Here is a 22,663-nt window from a genome sequence, read left to right on the forward strand (position 1 = left end):
CCTTCCCAAAATACCCATTTTGCTGCAGAGAAACAAACCCCCATTGTTCTTTTCCTGACCCCTTCCCTCACAGAGCACCCAAAAATCTTCATAAAGTTCTCAAAACCAGGAAAATACTGCATTCTTGGAGATCTTCCTGAGATTCTGTTACACCAATTCTCCCCAGATTTTCTTTATCTTTTTCATTGTGTCTGGTTTTAGGCTTTTTAAAACTCCATAGGTTTCTGTGAAAAGCCTTCTAATGTTGGAGGTAGTTCCCTGTTAGCTGTGCACCCAGAGTCCTTTATCTTGAGAATCTTTCCCTCTCTTTTTTATCTTTGGAATTTTTGGCACCTGGCATTTAAAGATTTCTGGGCCTCCTTCATTTCCAGATACCTGAGATTCTCATTTCAGTTGATTTTTCTACTTACTTCCCTTCATTTCTTTTTTTTTTTCTTTTCCCCAAATAAATGCTGATAACCCTTAATTACAACCCCTTTTTCTTTTGTTTTTCCATCTTGTTTAATCAACTGATTATCATTCAAATCCAGTTTATTTTCTGTCAGCGAGTCCTCTCCAAACTGAGAATGAATTAACCTTATTTCTCCCAGATACAGAGGTTTCCTGCTGGATCAATCCTCCATGAGAGCAAACAAATTAAGCTGCTATTTGTAATTTTTGTTCTTTGTATCTGGAAAATGAAATTCCCCAACAGTGGCCCAATTTCTAGAGAGTTCTTAATTCTCTTAAGGACACCACAGCCACCCATGTGTTGCTTCCAGTTTGAGGCATTACTGCCCCCCAATGCAATTTGCCTGGATCAGCCCTTCCCAGAGGGATTTTGGTCACAGCCAATATTGAAATTTAACATATGGCTCTTTTCTGGCTCCCTGTTTCTGCCTCCAAGGGAAAATCCTTTGGAGATTCTTCTCTGCTCATGTCTGGAGAAGCAGTAAGATCAAGTTTGTTGGTTGCCCCAATTGTTTTGCCTTTCTGGCAGCTCTTGGAGAGAACCAAAATGGAAAAATTCTGCCCCTGATTAGGACAGAGGTGGGAACAGCATGGATGTTTCCACCCTACCCTTAACTATGGCTCCCACAAAACTGAACAATCAGAGTTTGTTTCATCTGGGGAGCACAAGGGATGTGGGATTTGTTTGCTCTGTCCTGATGTAGCACAAGCATTCCTCCAGTGAGGAATGAATACATCCCTTCAAATGCTGCTGCTCGGGTCCCTCTGTAGAGAAGACATTTTAGATTTTATTTCTTCCTGTGTAAGGTGGTCTCAAGTTCATGCACACATAGATCCAAACTGTTGGTTTGATGGAGGGAGGGAGAGCTGCAAGGTTCCAGTACAAAAATCCAGGCTTTTAAGAAGAAAACTTTTTACAATATCCAGAAATAATTGTGGGCTCTATTAAGTCACAAAATGTATGTTGAAATTTTATAACAGTTTTTATTATTATACCCACCTCTTATAAAGTGAAATTTTGTAGTGACTTTTCCTCTTGGAACTGTTCAATAGCTGGGATATCACCAGAGCTTTGGATTTGAACTTCTGTAGTGGCTTTTCCTCCTGGAACTGTTCTGTGTCTGGGATATCACCTGAGCTTTGGCTTTGAAGCCATGGCAGCTGAATCAACTTCCTCTGTGACACAAAAGATGCTGCAACACCTTTGGCATTTCCAGGAATTACCATTTCTTGGGAGTGCTCTTTTCCCTCCCAGCACACAAGCACATGCTAGGTTCTGAGTTAAACAAATGTTATAATTTTTAAGCACTTCCATAATCTTAGCTCAAAATGAGGCCTGAATAAAGCAGGATTGTGACAATCCATGAGCAATTGGAGCTGCAATTTTGGGTGATTCACTGGGACAGAAAATGGTTTGGTACAGACTGAGTGTGCTGAGGCCCAGACTCTTCTGGAGTGTGGAGAATTTAGGATCCCCCAGTGGCAGCTCCTGATTCTGCCATGGTCTGCAGGTCCTGTGCATTCCCTGAATCCCAGCTGTGGGATTTGTGTCCTCTGGCAGAAGTGCTTGGCAGGAGAAAGGTTTAGGGAGGGGAGTTGACTGGTTTTAGTCCCTTCCTGATGTCAGTGTAACGTTTTAAGCTGTAGAAGTCAGTGCTGGGCCTGCTGCACTGCTGGTCCCAGGGAAATGGGCTCTGAATCCATGTCAAAAACTGGAAAATCACTGTAATCCCAACTTGGGCACAGCCAGCAGCAGAGCTCTCCCAGCCCAGGGAGCAGCCAAATCAAACAGCTGCTGTCTGACACAACGGTTGGGAGCTTGGATCTTGGTCCATAAATTTACATCCCTGGTTCTTAAATTAACACTTACTTTTAATTTGGTGAGTTATTCTCACACTGTATCCTTCCTTTAAAAGTTTTGTAATGAGTTTACCCCATACTTGGTGCTTTAAGGGCTCTGTTTCAGAAGTTCCCTGAGAATTTGCTTTACAGGTGCTGTGTATTGCAAATAATGCTGTATTATAATACTCTGTGTTCAGCACCACTTATGTGGCTTAGCTTCTGTTTCTCCTTGCTTTGGTTCACCCTGGGCAGGGATGAAATCACTGTGAGCCAGGTAAGGTCATGACAGCATTCTTTGGGAACCAGTTAATGATCTGGTCAGGGCTCTTGGTATGGATCTTGTAGGGAACAAGGTGCCCAAAATCCTCTCTCTGTTTCCCTACTTCTGGCCTGAACATGCTGTGAAGCTGGTGCTGGTGGTGGGGCTGACTCTTCCCAGGGTGGGCCTGGAGAAAAACAGTGTTAATTCATCCTTGCCAGGGCACTGGAGTGTGGATAGAGAAGATTTGTCTTCTCCAGAGCTGCTGCTTGCCCAAATGATGGATATTGTGAGGCCCTGGCAGGGGAGATGCTGTGTGTGATGTACTTCCCAGCAAACTAGCACTTGAGGGGGTGCCATGGAATGCTGTGGGGTTTGCAGCAAGGATGGATGGTGCTTTGGGTTGGTTAGGGCATGGTGCTAATATCACTGAGCTTGTGGGTGCAATCCCACAACCATTGGTTGGACCATTCACTTAGGAGTTGGACCTGATGATCCTTGAGGGTCCCTTCCAGCTAAGAATATTCTGAGGTGTCCCTGCCTGTGGGAGAGGGTTTGGGACTGGATGATCTTTAATGTCCCTCCCCACCCAAACCACTCCACGATTCTTTGCTAGACAGCCTCTCTTTGGCAGATCTAGAGGAGTTTGAGCTGGCTGGACACCCAGTGCTGTGCCTGGTGGGAGCAGGATGTGGATGGCCCTGTCTGCTTCTGCTGCACCATAAAACCTGGTTTAATTGGTGCTGCCGTGACCCTTCAGACCCACGCAGCATCCAGTTTGTTTTCCAGAGAGCTCAGATGGGCCTTGGTGTTGCTTTTGCAGTCTTTGTGCTCCATGAACTGCTTGAAATGCAGCCAAAAGTCTTGAGCAGACTGTGCTTGTCCCAGGTGTGCCAGGAAACAAGCAGTGAGGACGTGCTTCTCCCTTAACCTTGACTCCTGTCCTCTGCTCCTGGGTGGATCTGATTTACTTGCATGTTGAACACACCATGGGCAACGCTCTCCTCTAATGCAGGGAGCAGGATAAGAAGTTATGGCCCTGTAACTTCCAGTTTAATAGCTTGGAATTGCCCTGGTTTCCCAGCCTCAGCTGGAGAGTGGAGCCCACACGGCTGCAATTTATGAGCCGTGGGAGAGCGCAGGAATTGCTGCAATTGTCTCAGTTTACACCAGACAAAGCTGAGGGCTGCTGCCACTGCTTTCAGAGCTTCCAGGGCTTGATCCAAAGCCTAGCACAATCTTGGCCTCAGCTCAGCACCAGGCAACTGAGAAGCAGCACAGACCATGATGTGGGTGGAACCTGTTGCCTCTCTTTAGGGAGAATGTCTTTGTTTTTCCCTACTCACAAGGACTTAGCTCAGTGCCAGAGGATTCTGTGAGGGATAGCTTGGAGATGTCTCTGTGAACAGAGATAGGTAAGCCCTCCCAGTTCCTGTCCTTGTTGCACTTCTTCCTCTCCTAAAAGTGGGAGAAAAGGCTCATTTTCTTTTTGTGTCCTTGCTGCTCTTCTTCCTCTCCTAAAAGTGGAGAAAAGCCTCACATTCTTTTCCCCCTGCCCTTTTCTTGGAAAGCTTTTGGAGATGGTCTCTCTCCATTGTGGGTATCAGCAGTGTCTGCTGTTCTTCCTTGTGCTGAGGGACTCATGGAGCTGCTTTGTTCTTCCCACCAAGGCCTCTCCCTGCCTTTCCAAGAGCCATTCTCCTGGCAGGGATTCTCAGCCTCTTTGGAGTGGGATTGCTCCTCATCCCAGCGTGTTGGCAGCTCTGCCTGCACCCTCTTCAGCCCAACACTGTCTCTTTTAGACCCTGCTTTGGGTCTTCACAGCTTTGCTGAGGGAAACTGGCTTTTCCTCCCTGGGTTGGTTGTGGCAGCTCTTTGATATCCACCTGGGAACACTGGGAGCTTTGAGCTCTTGCTTGGCCCTACTGCCCATAGCAGACTCAAAGGGAAATTTATTGAATCCCAAACTGGTTTGAGTTGTACAGGGATTTTGCCCATCCAATGCCACCCCTGCCATGGGCAGGGACACCTTCCACTGTCCCAGGCTGCTCCAAGCCCCAATGTCCAGCCTGGCCTTGGACACTTCCAGGGATCCAGGGGCTGCCACAGCTGCTCTGGGCACCCTGTGCCAGGGCCTGCCCACCCTGCCAGGAACAATTCCTTCCCAATATCTCACCCCTCCCTGCCCTCTGGCAGTGGGAAGCCATTCCCTGTGTCCTGTGCCTCCATCCCTTGTCCCCAGTCCCTCTCCAGCTCTCCTGGAGCCTCTTTAGGCCCTGGAAGGGGCTCTGAGCTCTCCCTGGAGCGTTCTCTTCTCCAGGCTGAACAATCCCAACTCAGTCTGTCTCCAGAGCAGAGGGGCTTCAGCCCTTTAAGCATCAGTGCCAGGCAACTGAACTGCTCTGTGTGGGTGCAAGGTTTGTAGGATTATTTTTGTCTTCAGTGTCCCTGCTCAGGTCTGCCTTCAATGTGCCTTGCTCCTGGCCTTGTTCTTTCTCTCAGACCCTATAAATATATATATAAATGTTACATCTAAACCCTGAAAACTGTGCTGTTCCTTGTGTGAATGTCAACCCAGTGAGCAGTGGCAGTGCAGATCCATCCTTTAGATCCCAATCTGAGAGTCTGGTGGGGGATGAAGAGAGGCTTCTGTGCTCCCCATCTCCGCACCCCACCCACACGGCTGGGATGAAATGAACTGATGAGAGGGATGACTTCTCCCCCCATCATTAGGATGCAAGTGTTTGCTGAATGTGCCAGATGTTTGGCTTTCATTATCTGGAGGTTTTTTCCTTTCCAGCTCTAGTGAAAGGGAAGCCTGAGCAGGTCCAGCAGAATTCTAAACAGTTTCCTGTGTGAACGGAGAAAGCAGCATCCTTAATGAACTGCACAGGGTGACAGTGAGTCCAGCTAATGAATGCTGTGTCCCTGCTATTTTAGAGAGATGGCCTAGTGATTTTTTTTTCTGATTTAGGATCGCTGAATCTGTATGGATTATCCAAATCAGAAAGGCTTTCTTCTATTTTCATATTTTATTTTAAATATCTCCTGCTTTGCAGTCATATTTCTGAGCTATTCAGAACATCCTACAGTTCTCTATGTGTTAACAGTTGAAGGAAGTGTCTTTACAAACAGTTTTTCTAACAACTCCGGAGAAATGTAGTGAAATTACATTTATGAATTACAATTGAATTACAATTATGAAATCCACCTTTTCATAGCACTGGAATGTCAGAATCTTTTAGGTTGGAAAATCCCTACCAGCCCATGGAGTCCCAGCTGTGCCCAGTGCCCACCTTGTGCCCAGCCCAGAGCACTGAGTGCCACCTCCAGCCCTTCCTGGGACACCTCCAGGGATGGGCACTGCAAAGCTCCCTGGGCAGCCCCTGCCAAGGCCTGAGCACCCTTTCCATGCAGAAATTCCTGCTGCTGTCCAAGCTGAGCCTCCCCTGGCCCAGCCTGAGGCCCTTTCCCCTTGTCCTGTCCCTGTTCCCTGGCAGCACAGCCCGACCCCCCCTGGCTGTCCCCTCCTGGCAGGGAGTTGTGCAGAGCCACAAGGTCCCCCCTGAGCCTCCTTTGCTCCAGGCTCAGCCCCTTTCCCAGCTCCCTCAGCCCCTCCTGGGGCTCCAGCCCCTTCCCCAGCTCCCTTCCCTGTCCTGGACACGCTTCAGCCCCTCCAGGGCTCTCTGGCCAAGAGAACTGGACACAGGACACGGGTGCGATCTCACCAGTTCCCAGTGCAGAGGGACAATCACCTCCCTCTGTAGGATCTTACTAAAAGCATTGGTTTGTGTGGAAGGAGGAGTTGCTGAACTCAGATGTAACCATTTAGGACTTGCATGTTCAGCTGGATTGTGTGAGAAGTGAGTTACTGTGTTACCCATTCCAGGAGCCCAGAATCTGTTGGAAGTAGGAAAGGCTGGAGTTGATTGCCTCGATTCAAATACAAGTTGCATCTTGCAAGACATGAACCTTTAGAGCTGTCCTGTTGTTCTTCAGGATTCTGCTCTGCCAAGCTCGAGGTGAGAGCATGGCCAAAGCTTCTTCCAGGTGCTGGAAGCAATGAGATTATCATTAATAAGGCTATGGAATGGTTTCATTTGGAAGGGACCTTAAAGCCTGTCCCGTCCCACCCTCTGCCATGGGGTGGGACACCTTCCACTATCCCAGCTTCCTCCAAGCCCACCCAGCCTGGCCTTGGACAGTTTCAAGCATCCAGGGCCCTGGAAGCTTCTTTGCTAGGGCCTTCCCTCCTCACAGGGAGGAATTTTTTCCATCCATCTACTTCACACAAACTTGGTGAAGAGCGAGATCATCTGAGACACCGCGTGTGTTCCTTGAACAGGATCCGGTGCCTTTCCAACAGGAGGAGAGGATGGCACTTCAAATTCTCTTTAAGAGCAATTTCCCCCTGTTGTACCAGCATGGCTTTGTCTGTGTGGGTCTTAGAGAGCTGCTTCTCCCCCAGGAGCAGGGAAAACTGTGATATTTTTGTGTTGGCTGTACAGCACTGCTGTGTGGGGAGGTGCTCTCAGCGCCTGTGATTTCTCCCCGTGCGTTTCACAGTGACAAAGGGAGCTCAGTGGTGGCAGATTCATCCCTGGGAAAGCAAACTCCAGGGGATCAGTGTTCCCATTCAGTGCATCCTTTGGGGAGGGCTGGCTGGAATCACTGCAGTGCGGCACCATTTCTCCCCAAATAACTGGAGGAAATTAGGAGTACTTTGAAATATAACGTGTCAGAAAATGATGAGGCCTCCAGCAGTGTGAGTGCAGGAATCTTATCTGTGCCTGTCTCATAAGTCAGAGCTCCTGGAACAGCTCTCTGCAGTGTCCAGCTCAGCTCCTCAGTCTCCCAGACCAGCTTCATTAGGAACATGACATTTTAATGCACTCCAGTGGGTTTCCATAACTCGGATCAGATTGGGTATGAAATAGCAAATCAATGAAGGTCACTCTGGTGTGGAGGTGACATTGCCAGGCCTGGATGTGATCCTGTGTGTCCCATGGCCTCACTGTGCCTGCTCCTCAGAAGCTCCTTACTTTGGGTCAGTTAGGACCTCCAGTCCTTTTCGCTGGGAAGCTGCAACTTCAGGGGAGGTTGGGCTCGATAATCTCAGAGGTGTTTCCCAACCTGTGATTCCACAAAGAGAATTTGGTCCTTCAGATTTTCTCCAAGACAGGTGTGCAAGTGTTTGGATTGAACAAAAGCAGGAGGACACAAAGGGAAGGGCAATAAATATGGAAAGAATGGGAAGAAAGGTAAATCTTGGAGGATGAGGGGAGAAAGAGAAGTTAAACCTGTGAATAAACACAAAAGCAGGCTGGGCTGCACAAATGAATTTTATTCCTCCACAGGAATGTTGTGAGGTGCACAGCATGTGGCTGCTGGAAGCTAGATGGGATCTGCCTGGAACTGGAATGATTTTGTTTCATCATCTGTTTTGGGAAGGACAGGAAAGCCATGGAGTTCACCCCATATTCACAGCAATCCATTAGCCTTTTAATGCCGTGTTTTGGAATGTGTTGACTGTGTCCAGATAAGAAGTGGAAAGAAAATTCAGTGTGTAGTGTCCAATATATGTAATAAATGCTGGAGTATTTACTCTTGTCTGAAGGGGGAACTGAAAGAGGGTTTATTTAATGCTTTGAAATTCATCTCTGCTATTGACCCAAATCAGCTGACTTGGAGTCTTCAAGTGGTTTTTAAGTATTAAAGTATCAGATACAAAACCTTTCAGAAACAGTAAATGCTTTGTAAAATATGATAATTTTATATATATAATCTTTATTGCCATGTGATATGCTTCTTACTTTGAGCAGCTTCTTCACGTGGTGCTCACCCCTCTCTCAAAAATAATTTGGGAACTGCAGGGTTCTTTTTGTTTGGTGGAAGGAGAACTGTATTACTGATACTGGTTTCATGTCCCAGCTGCAAACCCCAGGAAATCAGGGTTCACGTGTTCTCACAGGAATGTGGGGAAAAGGAGGATGGGATTCTGCATTTTGGAACTAATTAGTCCTATAAAATTCATGGAAAACTGTGTTTCTTGAAAAATGTTATTATAGGAAGCACCATAACATCTGTTGCTCTCCATAAGAGGATTTTGGAGCAATTACTGCCATTTCTTTAAAAAATTATTCCCCTTCTGCTCAATTACTAACAGTGAAGTATCATTAAATAGACAAATTCCTTGAAATACAACTCAATGATTTTTAGTGATATTGAGGGTTTGAGAATATATAAGAATAAGGATGAGCTTAAGGGAAAGGAAAAGCCAATAAAACTGCAGTTTATTCTTACATGCCTCATACTTGTTATAAATTTCTGGCTTGCAGTTAATTCATCATATTCAGTGATCAATATTTTATAAAATAAACGGAGAAAAGCTGGAGCTTTGGCAAGTTTTGGAGAGGCCAACTAAATTTAAGGACAGAACCTGAGTGTTTATTGCAGGAATAGCTGCAGTATTTCAGAGCTCACTGTCGAGAAGGGACGTGGAGCTTTTTTTCTGAGGTGTTTTACATTAATAGAAGCCATGAGTATATTTAAATTATTGATTTAATATTACCTCTTATGTACTTGAAATGGAGTTATTTCTGTGATGAGTGCTCTTCATTCTTGCTGCATGGATTATTCCCGAGGTGTTGGTGGGTTTTGGTCAGGGAGGGAAGGGCTGGGGGTTCTTGTTGTTGTTTAAAGGGTAGGTCTGGGGTAAGTGCTGGCCCAGGGAGCTCTTCCCCTGCTGTGAATCATCCAGCCACTGCTCTCCAAGGCTTTGCTTTGCTCCCAAAGGTTTTATTATTGCAGCTGTTGGTGTTTTGTGTCATCCAGGCAGGAGAACTGCAGGGTAACCCTCCTCCAGGAAGGTGGGAGTGCAGGTGGCTCCGTGTTTGTGCAATTGTTTTCGAGGGCAATACATAAAAAATTCCCAAAGAAATGAGGAACTCTGGGCTGCTGGGCCTGAGGTTTTGTAGAGCCTCTACCTCTTTATAGGAGCAGCAGTGCTTCACCTTGAAAACATTTCCCTTCTCAGCCTTTAAAGGCATTAGGCACTGATGGATTCTGTGCCTCAGCATTCCTATTGTCTCATCCAAACCCAAAGTAGTGCTGATGGAACTCCTGGTGTGATTCTTCCTCTTGCATCTCAGCATTTTTTATCCATTACTTTTATTTCTTTTGTGACTCTTTGACTCTTAAAGAGTTTTGAAATGAAAGTAAATACTGCATCCTCCAGAAGAATTGGAATGTTTCCTTGCTGCTTCCCTGCTTATTGTTAGCTCCCAGCCAGATAGCCCTGGAGGGGCTGGAGCATGTTCAGGGCAGGGAATGGAGCTGGGGAAGGGGCTGGAGCCCCAGGAGGGGCTGAGGGAGCTGGGAAAGGGGCTGAGCCTGGAGCAAAGGAGGCTCAGGGGGGACCTTGTGGCTCTGCACAACTCCCTGCCAGGAGGGGACAGCCAGGGGGGGTCGGGCTGTGCTGCCAGGGAACAGGGACAGGACAAGGGGAAAGGGGCTCAGGCTGGGCCAGGGGAGGCTCAGCTTGGACAGCAGCAGGAATTTCTGCATGGAAAGGGTGCTCAGGCCTTGGCAGGGGCTGCCCAGGGAGCTTTGCAGTGCCCATCCCTGCAGGTGTCCCAGGAAGGGCTGGAGGTGGCACTGTAGGCACAGAGTTTGTGCTCATTGGGAGTGGGGCTGGGGCTGAGCCTCATCCCTAATTGGCTGCAGCTGTGCAGGACAGGTGACTGATATTGAAATTAATGAGGTGTTAATGAGCCCAGGGGCACTGACCAATCACAGAGGGAGCAGAGGGCACACAGGTGCAGTGCATCAACCATGGGGGTATAAAAGGCTGGGCTGAAGAACAAGAAGGGCAGTTGCTTGCAGCCCTTTGAAATGATGGGGTGTCCCTCTGTGTGAGCAGATACTTGAAGCCTTCTGACCTGGTAAGGTGTTGCTGTAGGTGGTAAAGCTTTCTGATATCGTTTGGTGATACTCTGTGTTTTGTGGCCATTTCAGTTGTGGCATGTGGTATATGCTGTGGTAGGCACTCAGTGCTCTGGGCTGGGGATGTGGTGGGTGTTGAGCACAGGTTGAACTCAGTGGGCTGGGAGGCTTTTCCAAACTACAAGATTCTGGGGTTGGTGTACGAAGTCTCAACTGGCAGGATGACTGTAGATATCTGCAATGTCAGTGGTGATCTCACAGAGGACTTAGTCTGAGCTCCTCCAAAATTCCTACACCCTGTTATGGTCAGGGTCACCTCCCACTGTCCCAGGCTGCTCCAAGCCCCAAAGTCTCACCTGGCCTTGGGCACTGCCAGGGATCCAGGGGCAGCCCCAGCTGCTCTGGGCACCCTGTGCCAGGGCCTGCCCACCCTGCCAGGGAACAATTCCTTCCCAATATCTTATCCCTCCCTGCCCTCTGGCAGGAAGAGGTTTTTTTAATGTAAGGGCAATAAATCATTGCTTTGCAAAAACACCTGTTCAGGCCAACACTGTGTTAAAAGTGCACCTCCCATTGGTTTCTTAGCTTTGACTGATGGAGCTTTCCCAGTGGAGAGTGTTCCAATGGAGCATTCTTGTTACAAGCAAGAGGAATGTGGGCCCTTGCTGTAAATGACAAGCTTCATCAATCTGAGGATGCAATTTATCTAATTACAACTGCAGCTTATTAGGTTTTTTCAGGTAATCCTTTAAATTAGGTCAGAAATAATTTTGGTGATGTCTTTCAAATGGAATTTTGTTTCCTTGCCTGGAAAAAGGAGGTGCTCAGTAGTCCCATGAGCTGCTTGCAGATATTCCTGTTGCATTTCCATGAGTTGAAGCGCCTGAGAAAATTTGATACATTTATTTTTAAGGCAATATGTGTTCTTTCAAGCACTATGCCCTGTATTTACATGAAGTTATGGAGCAGATCTTCTTTCTGGATGTTGCCAGGTGGCTTTGAGGCTCACAGTGGAAGCAGGTGGTTAAATCCTTGTTCTATATCTGTGCAAAGCAATCTGAGAAGCTCATTTGGTAATTTTTATGTTCCTGAACTCTTGCTTTTGTTATTTTTCTTTCCAAGGGCTTTCTAATTTTGCAGGATAATAGTTTTGATGACTTTAATTGGGTCTCCTCCAAGGGGGGAGTGAGGAGGGCACAGCAAGGATGGCAGCAGGCGTGGTGCCTCCCCCTTCACCTTGTGCTCCCTCTCTTCCCTTTGCTCTGCACACCCAAATTCTCTCCCTGAGGTGGTTTCAGGCTCCAACAACAGCTTTTGCTTCCTTCCAGGATCTCAGTGTAGTTCATGCAATATACAGCAGACTCCTATTTACAGCCACGCTGTTATTCCTGGCTGGATCTGAGTGCAGATTTCCCATTTCAGCACTCTGGATCCCCTGCTCCCCTTCTGCCTCTCTAGGAGCTGGTTTTGGTGTTGCTGAGTCCTAGGAACTGGCTGCAGTCATGGGAATACAACATTTAAACCCCACCACAGAGGCTCCTTCCTTTGTTTACTTTCAGTCACATTTGTGTTAAATCCAATTTATTTGGGATTTTTCCCCCCCAAAGTGAGTCTGCAGGTGCTAATCACAACATCCTGCAGTAGTGAAACCTGCCCTGGGGTACAGGCACTCTCATCCTCCCCCTAATTTGTTCTGGAATTCAAATAGTGCTGTAAGAAGCCATGGCTGGGGTTACCACAAGCTCACTTTTCCCTGGGTGTTACTCAGACAGTGGGGTTTGCACTTAAAGGAGAGGGAAAAAAAAAAGGAAAATGAAATAAACCCTATGGATGCTGCTGCTACAGCATCTTGTCTGTGAAATGATGATGGATGCACATCTTTTGGCTATTATCCAACCTGTTGGTAAGAAATGGAACATTTTTATCTGTCTTGTCACTTGTTTAATTTAGAAATTCTGGGGGTTTTTTTGGTCAGGTGTTGATGTCACATAGGAAGCAGGTGTTTCAGTAAATCCTGCTTTGCATTTCAGTAAATCCTGTTTTGGCAGGGATTTCTCTTGAAGATCCAGCCATGTGGAGTCCTGTTTATTTTGGTGTTTCTGAGACCACTGAGCACTCAAGAACCAACTGATTTTGGGCTGGATGCTCCAAGATCTCCTCTGAGAGAGATGGCTGCACATTCCCTGGAGTTTTTGCTATGTGTGATCTATAAATTCTTAAATTTCCTTGTCATTTTCTAGCCTGGGATTAGCACAAGACCTGAAAAACTGGGTGAGGAAGATGAGCTGCCTTCCTCCTCCAGTCCTTGCAGCACCTGAGGGTGACATTCAGTGCCCTGGGTCACCTCCCTGAGGTCACTCTGCTTCCTCTGCTGGGGCTGTTGAGGTTTGGAGTTCTGTATATTCTTTGTGAAACCAGTTTCTACAGGTAGGGGTGGGGTATTAACTGCAGCCTGAGCCTCAGGTGCTGCCCAGCTCTTCCCAGTTTGATGATTGGAGTTGTTGCTGGGAGTGAACCAAACCTTTCTGGTGCCACTCATAGCAAAATATCAGGATTTTGGACTAATACAAATTACACTTTGCAATCTGTTGGTTTAGGGACTGTCAGAGTCTTCCTCACAAAACATCACCTGCCATTTTTCCAGCCCTCATCTCCTCTGGATCACAGGAGGTGGTGATGCAGTTGCATACTGGGTTAATCTTAAATTTTTCCAAGGTTACCACTTTGGAGGGGTAATTTTTTAAATGAGAGTTATTTAACAGCCTGTTAAATGTTAGTTTTAGTCTGCAGAGCAGCAATATTGCTTCATCAGTTGCTCTGTAAATTAATGAAGGCTTCATCTTTTCCCCTTCTTGATATGTTGCTTTTAGTAATCCCATTAATTCCCAAAGGCTGGGAAGAAACAAATTACAGCTTTTCAGGATTTATGGGTTTGACATTTTGCAAATCCTGCTTTGTGTTCTTGTATTTTTGGACACAAGTTTTGACTTCTGGGGAACTCAGTGATTCACTGACAAATTCCAGATAAACCCCAAGTTGCCCTGGGGTTGTGGTTGAAGACTCCTTTGGTGCTTTTCTGTGGTTTCTGAGCTCTTCAGGTCCTCAGCAGCTTCTAACAATTAGTTACTGAGAATAAGGCAAATATCAGCATTTTCATTGGAATCCAGATTTCCAGAGCTCCTTGCTTTTAGGGACTTGGGCCTGACTCCCTGGCAGGCAGCTAAGAAAATGAGGAGTTGCTGCTTGGATATTGTGAAGGGAAATCCAGGTTAAATTGCTTTGTGCACGTTTTCCACTGGAACAAATCCATGAGCCTTACTGGGAGAATTCACCTGCTGAACTCCAGGAATGTTTTGCAGCACGAATTAGGTCAGGAATACACCACAGAGTCAAGCAGGGAGTGCTTGGGGGGGTTTATAGGGGAAATGTGGCAGAGAAAATTGCTCCCTCAGCCTTTTGCCAGGTGAGGCAGGAGCTTAATACGAAGGTTTAACAAGGCTGGGCTTAAATCCCAGCTCTTTAAGGCCTCAGACTTGGTTGTGGGAGTGAAGTGGCAGACAGGTGATGTGCTCAGAAGTGAATTAATGTCCCAAATGTAGATGTTGCCATTTGTCAGAGTGATTATCTTGTCTTCTCCTTGTAAAACCAACAAGATGCTTTAAAAGGCTTTGGGGACAAGCCCAGAGGGGGAATCTAAAGGCAAACTTGCCATCCATGCTTTTCAGTGCTGTCAAAGCAACATCCAAGCTTCACAGCCAGCCTTCAGGTTTTTTGGGGCAGCTGATTTCCCTGGTTTTGTCTGCTGAGAGTTGAATCTTCTGGCTCCTAATTTTCTTGGTCAGTTCCTGCAGGTTTTAAAATTTATTTCAAAGGAAGGGACTGAGCAGGGAATAAAATGAGTGACTGTGAAGGGCAGGTTTGTATCCTTGGAGAGAAACCTGCTGGGCCAGGTGAGAATGGAATGACAGAAACCTGTGGTAGCTTCACTCTCCTCCTCTCCCCAAAAATCCCCAACCAGCTGGAATGTGCTGGAAGGTTTGGGAGGGCTCTGTCTGTTCAGCTGTGGGAGAAGGGAGGGCAAAGTCTCGTGTCTTAATAGTAAAAGAAAGATGCTTAAAGCATGAGTTGGAAACCTGAATTCCTTCTGCTGGGAGGAATATCTAAAAGCTCTGGAAGTTTGGGTTCCTGCTGAAGTGTGGGGTTTGCTCTAATGTGTAAGAGAAGAAGTGGTAGCCTTTAAAAAGAGATTTTTGCCTCTTGATTTCATTGTGCGTGAGAAAATTGGGGAATAAGAAGTGTTTGAGTGAAGTTTGAAACACTGCTGTGCTTACCTGTGTTTAAATTTTAGGGAAAGAGTAAAATTTCTACTTGGACTACTCTTAGGAAAAGCAATAAATTACCAATTTCTGTATTCAAACCTTCTTGGTGCTTTTTATTTTTGTGTCTGTGATGGTGTGAACAGACTCTAATTTAAGTCTAAGAAAAACAGCAGATAACACAGACCTACATTTCCAAGATCTCCTGTGTTATTTGTTACTCTAGCATGTGGCATCAGCCTTTAGAATACAAATGCAGAATTAAGCCCAGCTGAATTTGCATTTAGAATTGATAAATGTTGCACAAGATACTGCTTAAAAATAAAAAGGAAACAACAAACCCTTTTTAGTCTTTCCCCTCCCAACCTGAAATTGCAGAGCTCAGACTTCAAAGCAGTTTGGACTCCACTTCTAATGAGTAAAATGAGTTTGTTTCCAAACTTGTTTTTTCCTTCAGTTGGAAGCATGTGTTTGTTTGGTTATTTCATTTTTTTTTAATTGGAGAATTGCAGAAGCAATTAAACAGTAGCTTTTCTCTGGTTTTTGATGTTTCTATCTCACACAGCTGAAATTTGGAATTTGGGTCTCAGAGCAGGTTTGTTGTGGATGTGACTTAACAGAGAGCTTGTAGAAACTATTTAGAAAAAATAAGAAATAAATGGAACTGTATCTCCTTGCTAGAGCTTTTTCTGCTTGCAGTTTAATTAATTAAAAATTGGTTTAAAGCCAAATCACTGTGTCCTGTGGAAAGTATTTTCTCCAGTCTTAGTGGATTTTAAAATAGTTTCTCCCCCCCCCACCCCCACATTTGAGGGGGACAGATGTGGCTTTGATGGGTTTTTAATGACATTAATTGAAATGTTTGTGTTTGGGATGGGTGAAATTTCCCTCTTGCTGGGCTGCAGCAGCCCTGGACCTCAAGCTTCACTTGTGTGAATGTGAGGAGCATGGAGCCAGGTGTTGCTGGAAGCATCAGTGTGCAGGTGGGTTCTAGTGGCATTTCATGTGGATCTGAATTGTTTTGGAAGCCCAGCCATGGTTGGGGTGTGACTGCAGGTGGAATCGAGAGCAGCAACTTTGAGTGTAATGACTTGGAGGTTTTTAGGGGTTGCAGTGGCACCATGGTTGCTTCAAATCCTTGAAAAGAACAACTTGAGCTGGCCATGGTGGGAATGTGGGGGTACAGAGGAAGAGAAACTTCCAGCACTTCTCTGGGAATGCTGGATTCTGCAGAAGTTGAATAGCAGTGTGTGGAGCTCTGTACAACCCCCATGTGTATAAATCACCCCCAAGCACAGCAGGGCAGTTCAGCAGTGTGGAGTTTGTACAGAGAACACCACGGGACTGTTAGAAATGTGTGCTCATAAGAGGAGAGAGCTGCAGAAGTGTCTCTAGGTAATTAGGTGAGTCTCAGGCAACACACACATGAACTCACACCAAAATGTGTTCTCTGAGTGCTTTTCAGACCTGCAGCTCTCAGACAACAGCACCAGATGGTGAGGTAATAGGAGAAAATCTGGCCTGGTGTTCCTTGTGTGCCTGGAAGGCTGGATTGTGTCCTGAAGGAAATGCAGTCTGCTCAGTGCAGCATATGTGTGTTTATAAACATCACCCAGGCTGTGCCTGATGGCAGGGCTCATTCCCAGCTCCAGCCCAAGTGCCTCCTCTGGGAAGGGTTCAGGCAGCTGTAGGTTTGTTTTAAAAATGAGAAAAAAAAAATCCTTGGTTACTTTGGCATTGTGCTGTCTGCTGACTTATTTAGCAAAGGGTTAATTGGTGTTCTAAGTCTTGAGTGGTTGATGCACCTGCTTTCCTCCTCAAGTGTCATAAATAGGAGCCTAAATCTGATGAGCCCATTAAAAGAAACAGCAATGAATTAATATTCTTGTTGTGAACAGAGCTTTATTTTGCTCTTGTGGGCTTCTTAAGTGTGTGCACCCTGATTTCTCTAAACAATAACTGCATTTATACTCCTCATTTTTCATGCACGGGTTATTGCTTTGTTGCAGCCAAACTTTATTAGTCATATTAATAAGAGAACAGTTTTGAAAAGGACATGAAACTTATTGAACCGATTTGTTTGTTCTGGGGTGGTTTTTTTTGCTTGTCTTTTAAGGTATTGACTTGCAGTTATACTGTCTTTTTATTTGTTTGCCCTTTACTTAATAGTTTGGCATTAGCATCAGCATTGCCAAAGTCAGCAGCTGGGTGGGTTTAACCCTTGGCTTCAGGCTTTTGGGGTTTTCACCTTGTTGGCCTCCTGTTTTATTTTTATTCTTTAAAAATAAAATCCCAAAGCCCTGGTGGCCCCTTCCTTCTGCACCTGCTTTCAGCAGCTGGGTTGTGATCTTCATTACAACATATTGTTAGCTGACTTCAGGAGGTTTTCTCATCCCTTTCAGCAGGCAAGGCACAGGTCTGGCACCTTTTCAGAGAGGTGAGGAGGCTGCCCTGCTGATCCACACCATCAGAGGTGTGTGCTTGCCTCCTGGATCTCACTGATTCCCTCAGGTTTCTCCAGGGTGTCCAGCATGTGGTTTTTCTCTCCCTGCTTTCTGTTCCTCCATTGCTTCCTGTGAGTAGATTTGAGCTTTCCTGCTCTTCTGTCAAATTTCTCTGAGGCCAAAACTCACCTTAAGGCCCTCTAGGTGCTGCTCTCAAGCCAAATTTTCGCAGGATTTATTTATTTTTTTTTTCAGTTTTGAGGACTTGGCCAGTCCTTGCTCTTCTCAGGCTCAGTCTGTGGACTGGATATGTTGGTCTGAGATGTGGAAATTCAGGAACATGAAGACTGCTGGGCAAACTCAGGAATTCTACCACACACATCCATGGTTTTTTGGGGGGAAGATGGGTAGAGTTTGTCCTGCTCTTGTAGAGTTTTCCAAGCCAATTCAGGCTTGGAGCATCTGCAGCAGCTACCAATGCTTCAGGCAGGGTGGCTTCTGCCTCTTGCTCTGCTCACAATAATTGTCACCCTGGGAGATCCTGCCACTGAAGGGTTCCCTGTTTTCCCCACAAATTCCCACCACTGGTTTGGAGCTGGAGCTTCCAATGTGCTGGTTTTGGTTTATGGCTAAGAAAGAGATTGAAATATTGTTCTCTAATGAGATAAATTGGGATTTGGCTGAGGTTGGAAATGAACTGTGAAATCTGTGTAGATTGGATGGGTTCATCCATCCCCCTCCAGCATTCCACAGAAACCTAATTAGTGCCTTTAAAAAGGAACATAATTTCCTCTGTTACTTTAATCAGGGGGTTGGGTTTTTTTGCTTTTACTGGGAATAACAGGTTGTGAAAAGGAAATACCCATACCAGCGTTGTCTTGGATTTTATTTTGCACAAACCTAATTGAATCTGCTAATTTAAATCATACAAGGAGGCTGAGGTAATAATAGTCCTCCTGCAAACTGTGTGGCAGAACCAGCTAGGATTTGTGGATTTGTTGTTTGGATCTTCGTCCCTGTGCAAATAAGGAGCTGTTCCAGGAAAGGCAGAACCAAAAAAACAATTTATGTTTTTGCCAGCTCCCATCTGTTGGTTTTTAACATGGTTTTATCGATGCACTTCTTCAAATAGGATCTTCTGTTTGCAATATGAAGTTGAGTCACCATCCCTGCAGGGATTTAAAAGCAGTGTTTTTGTGGCCTTGGCAGTGCTGGGGGACTTGGTGGTCTTTGAGGGCTTCTTCAAACTGAACCATTCTGGGATGTGATGCTGTAAGAATGCTGAAAACTCATGGTTATTGCAAAGGAAAGATCATTTCAGGGGAAACCTGTGGAGTGGCCGTTCCTCCCACCTGTAGAAATGGATGCCATCCTTCCTTCTCATCAAAGATCCTGGTTTTCAGGGGGTTTGTTACAGTTGTTCAGGTTGTTGTTACTTTCTTATTATTTTGTAGTTCTCAGAACCAGCTGCTGTTTCCTTACACTATGTTTTCCATCCTAATTTTCCTATCAATATTGGTTCTTCAAGGTGCATCTCTTCTTGAATTTGGTCCTGATTTTTTTTTTTTTTTTTTTTTTTTTTTTTTTTTTTGTGTGCAGAGTGTCTGCCTAATGCGCACTTAGGTTACTGCACTTCTGGATATGTCCTTGTGTCTCTGGGAGCTCTCAGCCATGGGAACATTTCTTGATTGTGATTTTGGGTTGATGTGGTTTTGGGTCTGTCTGCCCTGATTGGAAAGTTGCTCTTGTTTTAAGGCTTCTGGCTTTTATAACTTTCCCAGTAAGGTGACTTCTTTTAAAAGAAGGGAGGGGAGGAAAAGACAGGGATTATTTTTAGGAATATGCCATCCATTGAAAAGCAGCTGTCCACCAATGTGCAATCATGTGCATTAACCTCAGATTCATCCACTTTTGTTTCCCATGGACTCACCATCCCAGCAGTGGCCAAGGCCAGGCTGGATGGGGCTTGGAGCAACCTGGGATAGTGGAAGGTGTCCCTGGGGTGGAACTGGATGAGTTTTAAGGTCCCTCCAACCCAAACCAGTCTGTGTTTGCATAATGCCATGGGTGTGAGATAAGAGGAACAACTGCATTTTCGAGTGGAACTGATGTTCACTGCACAAAGAGCAGAGGCAGATGGTGAGTCCAAACTTTTCAGTGTTTTCAGGAAAGGGAATGCAAATGCCATGCTCTGAGCTGTCTCTGAGGGGTTGTTTGCTGTTCCTGCAGATAATGCTCAAATTATCTACAGAAATCTAATGATCATACTTGACACAAGCAAATAGATACCCCAGCCACTGCAGTGCAGGAGAATTTGGCAGGAGGGGATTTTTTGTGTTCATCAAAAGCGCATCTCTTCCAGAAGGACAATAGTTGGTGGATGAAATGGATTGGTGCTTGTGGGGGGGTGTAAGATCTGTTCCTCTCTGCTATGTCTGCTCTTGGCTTGGTGTGAGTGTACAGAGCAGATCTGAACCTCTACCTTGCATTTAATCAGAAAAGCCAACCATCAGCTGCTTTATGGCTCTCATTTCCAGTTAATGTTTTGGGATAGATGTATCACCTGGTAAATCTGCAAATCAAGCAAATCTGCTCCTTGTGCAGATGGGGAAAGCTCAACTAAACCTAAACACGTTTCAGATTATTGTGGTAAAAGAACCCTTTGGGTGATGATCCACATCCCCAAAATCCACAAACATTTGCTGCCAAGAGAAAGCTTTATCAGTGAAATTTTGCTGGTTGAAAATGCTGCATCTCCTCTCTCAGTAATACTTGTGATTGTAAGATTGAGAAATACAGTAGGTGCATATAAGAGGAGAAATGGTTGAAACTAGGGATGAAATGGAAGGGATTATCCTTTGACAGGGTCTGTATGTAATTTACACATGTAACTCTTTCAGGGAGGGGGAGACAGATTCCCAGCAACAAAGATGTTTATTCACTTCAGTGGTTGTGTTTTGTTTTTTTTTCCTTGCAGCCTTTGGAGGTTTGATTTGGTGCAGTGGTGACACTGTTGTGTTGTTCATATTCATGAGCTGCCTCATTGGGAACCCGTTCAGACAGCCTGAATTATCTTCTCTGAGCCCTCTGTTGTGGTGGGGCTTTCTCTAAAGCCCTCACTCCTTAATGCTCACCAGGAGAGTCATGTTCCTTCCTCACAGGATCCCCAGGCTCCCCTTGGGCCCAGGACCCTCTGCTGGCCCGGGGACAGCTCAGTGTCCCCAGGACCCTCTGCTGGCCCGGGGACAGCTCGGTGTCCCCCAGGTCCTTCCCACAGAGCTGCTCCAGCAGCTCCCCCCAGCCCGTGCTGGTGCCTGGGGTTATCCTGACCATCTGCAGGGCTTTTCTTTCTGCTCCTTCCCTTCCTCAAGCCTCCTGCACCCTGATGGGAATAAGCCTTCCATGGGAATGCAGGCTGCAGGATCCACATCTGTGACTGATGGCATAGCAACAACACACCAATTAAGAAAAATACAACCTTATGATACATCTCACCTTCATCTCTGTTGTCCCGTACCTACATTTTGGATTTCTTAGTGTCATGTTTTTTCTGTGGAAGCCCAGAAAATAGCTCACTGTCCCTGGATACTCAGAGTATTCCCTTTTTCTGAAAAAGCTCTTTTGGTTTGTTCTTCCTTCACACATCCAGCGTTGAGGTTTATACTGAATCTGAATGTGCTGAGTTTCCTTTTTGTTTTTTGTGGTTTTTTTCCCCTTTAGTGTTTTGCTTTGAGATGCAAAACTAAAAACACCTGGGATACTTTCCCTCTCTGAGGCTTTTTTTTTCCCCCCCCAATGTGTTTTACTATTCTATGTATTTTTGGGGAAAACTGGATCATAGTAGTACTTCATACAACTTCAAAGTTGTACTTCATACAACTTTGGCTGGGACAGTTTCAGTGAAAATGCTTCTGGACACAAATATTTACTGCTGCAAGAGTTGCAGCTGTAGCTTGATGTGGGTTTATGAAGCAAAGTTGTACTTGCCAATAGTTAGTAAATAAAGAGTTAGCAGTATGTTGGGTGGAATACATAAAGAAAAGCAGCAATTTTGGCCACAGGGTTACAGCTGCTGAGAGGATTTTCCCCTTTCTTTTCTCTTTAGCTGTGTCAAAGGTTTGTGTGATTTTAGTTTTTTTTTTGGTGTTTGGGTTTTTTTGCTCCCTTTCTGCTGGTTTGTTGTTTATCATTTCTTTTTATTATTAGATTGGTGATTTTGATGGGAGAGGAAATAGCAAAATCTTTCCAAGGCTTCCCTGTAGAACCCTGTATTAATGCCTAGCAGAGGCAGCAATTTATTGGTAGTTTTTATTACCGCCAGACAGGTTCTGCTCAAAACTGGACCTTGGTTTTTTGCCCTTTACCCCTCCTAGAGATGAACCTCCAGCATGTTATTCCTGGACTGTAATTAAGGAAGAGCAGGGTCCTGGTGGCTGTTCCAGGCTTCCTCCTGCCTTCCTTCAGAGCTAACCAGGCTTTTTTTCCTGGTGGGAGTCCCTGATTGCCTGTCATCTCTCTGCCTCCAGCAGCTCTGGTGGCAATTCTTTGCTATTTCAGGATTCCCTAAATGTCCTTCAGGTCAGGTAAACTTCCAGTAATTGGGAAGATGGAGTGGGTTTGCTGCAGTCCTTGTTTGCCAGGCTCCTCTGGGCTGTTGAGGTGAGGAGGAACTGGAAATTGGGCTGCCTAAATGAGAGGGTTGATGGATGTGAAAAGGGTGAAGAGCCAGGTGGAACAGGCGAATGGGAATGTTGGAATCTCCTTGTGAACACCTGGGTGTTTCACAGCATTGTTGCTCTTATTCAGCCAAAGAGCTAAAATGATACTTTATTATTAAAGTTTTGACAAGAAGAGCTGCTGAGCTCCAACACACTTTACAAAAGCAGAACAAGTAATTAGCAGGGTGATCTTTCTGGTACAGGTTGGGGTTGTTTTTTTTTTTTGGTTTTTTGTTGTTTTTTTTTTTGTGCTCGAGGGCCTCATTCTCGCAGTCAAATGTGGAACAAAATAAAATGACTGCAAGTCAAAATTGTTGATGTTGAAATTGTAAACAAGCTGTAAATATTTGACTGAAGGTAATCAACTGTTGACAAAAATTAACAAGGGATTTTATCAATTTTCCCTTGCTTTGAAACTATTTTTAACTGTAAATCTTTGTCAAGCATCTTGTGCTTGACAAAGCACAAGAGTTACTGTGGGCACTGCTTCAGCAGCAGGCTTGGGATTTGTATTTTTTAAATTGTTTTGTGGTGGGTTTTTTTGTGTTGATGGGTGGATCATATTTTGATGAGATGAGGAAAACAAAGATTTAGATGAGGTATTAAATTATCAGGGTGCTGTGAGGGCTGAGAAGCTAGAGGGTAAATGAGGTTTGTAGGGCTGTGCATGATAAATCAAATATGATAATG

Source organism: Serinus canaria, chromosome 6 (assembly GCF_022539315.1).
Source record: "Serinus canaria isolate serCan28SL12 chromosome 6, serCan2020, whole genome shotgun sequence".
NCBI lineage: Eukaryota > Metazoa > Chordata > Aves > Passeriformes > Fringillidae > Serinus > Serinus canaria.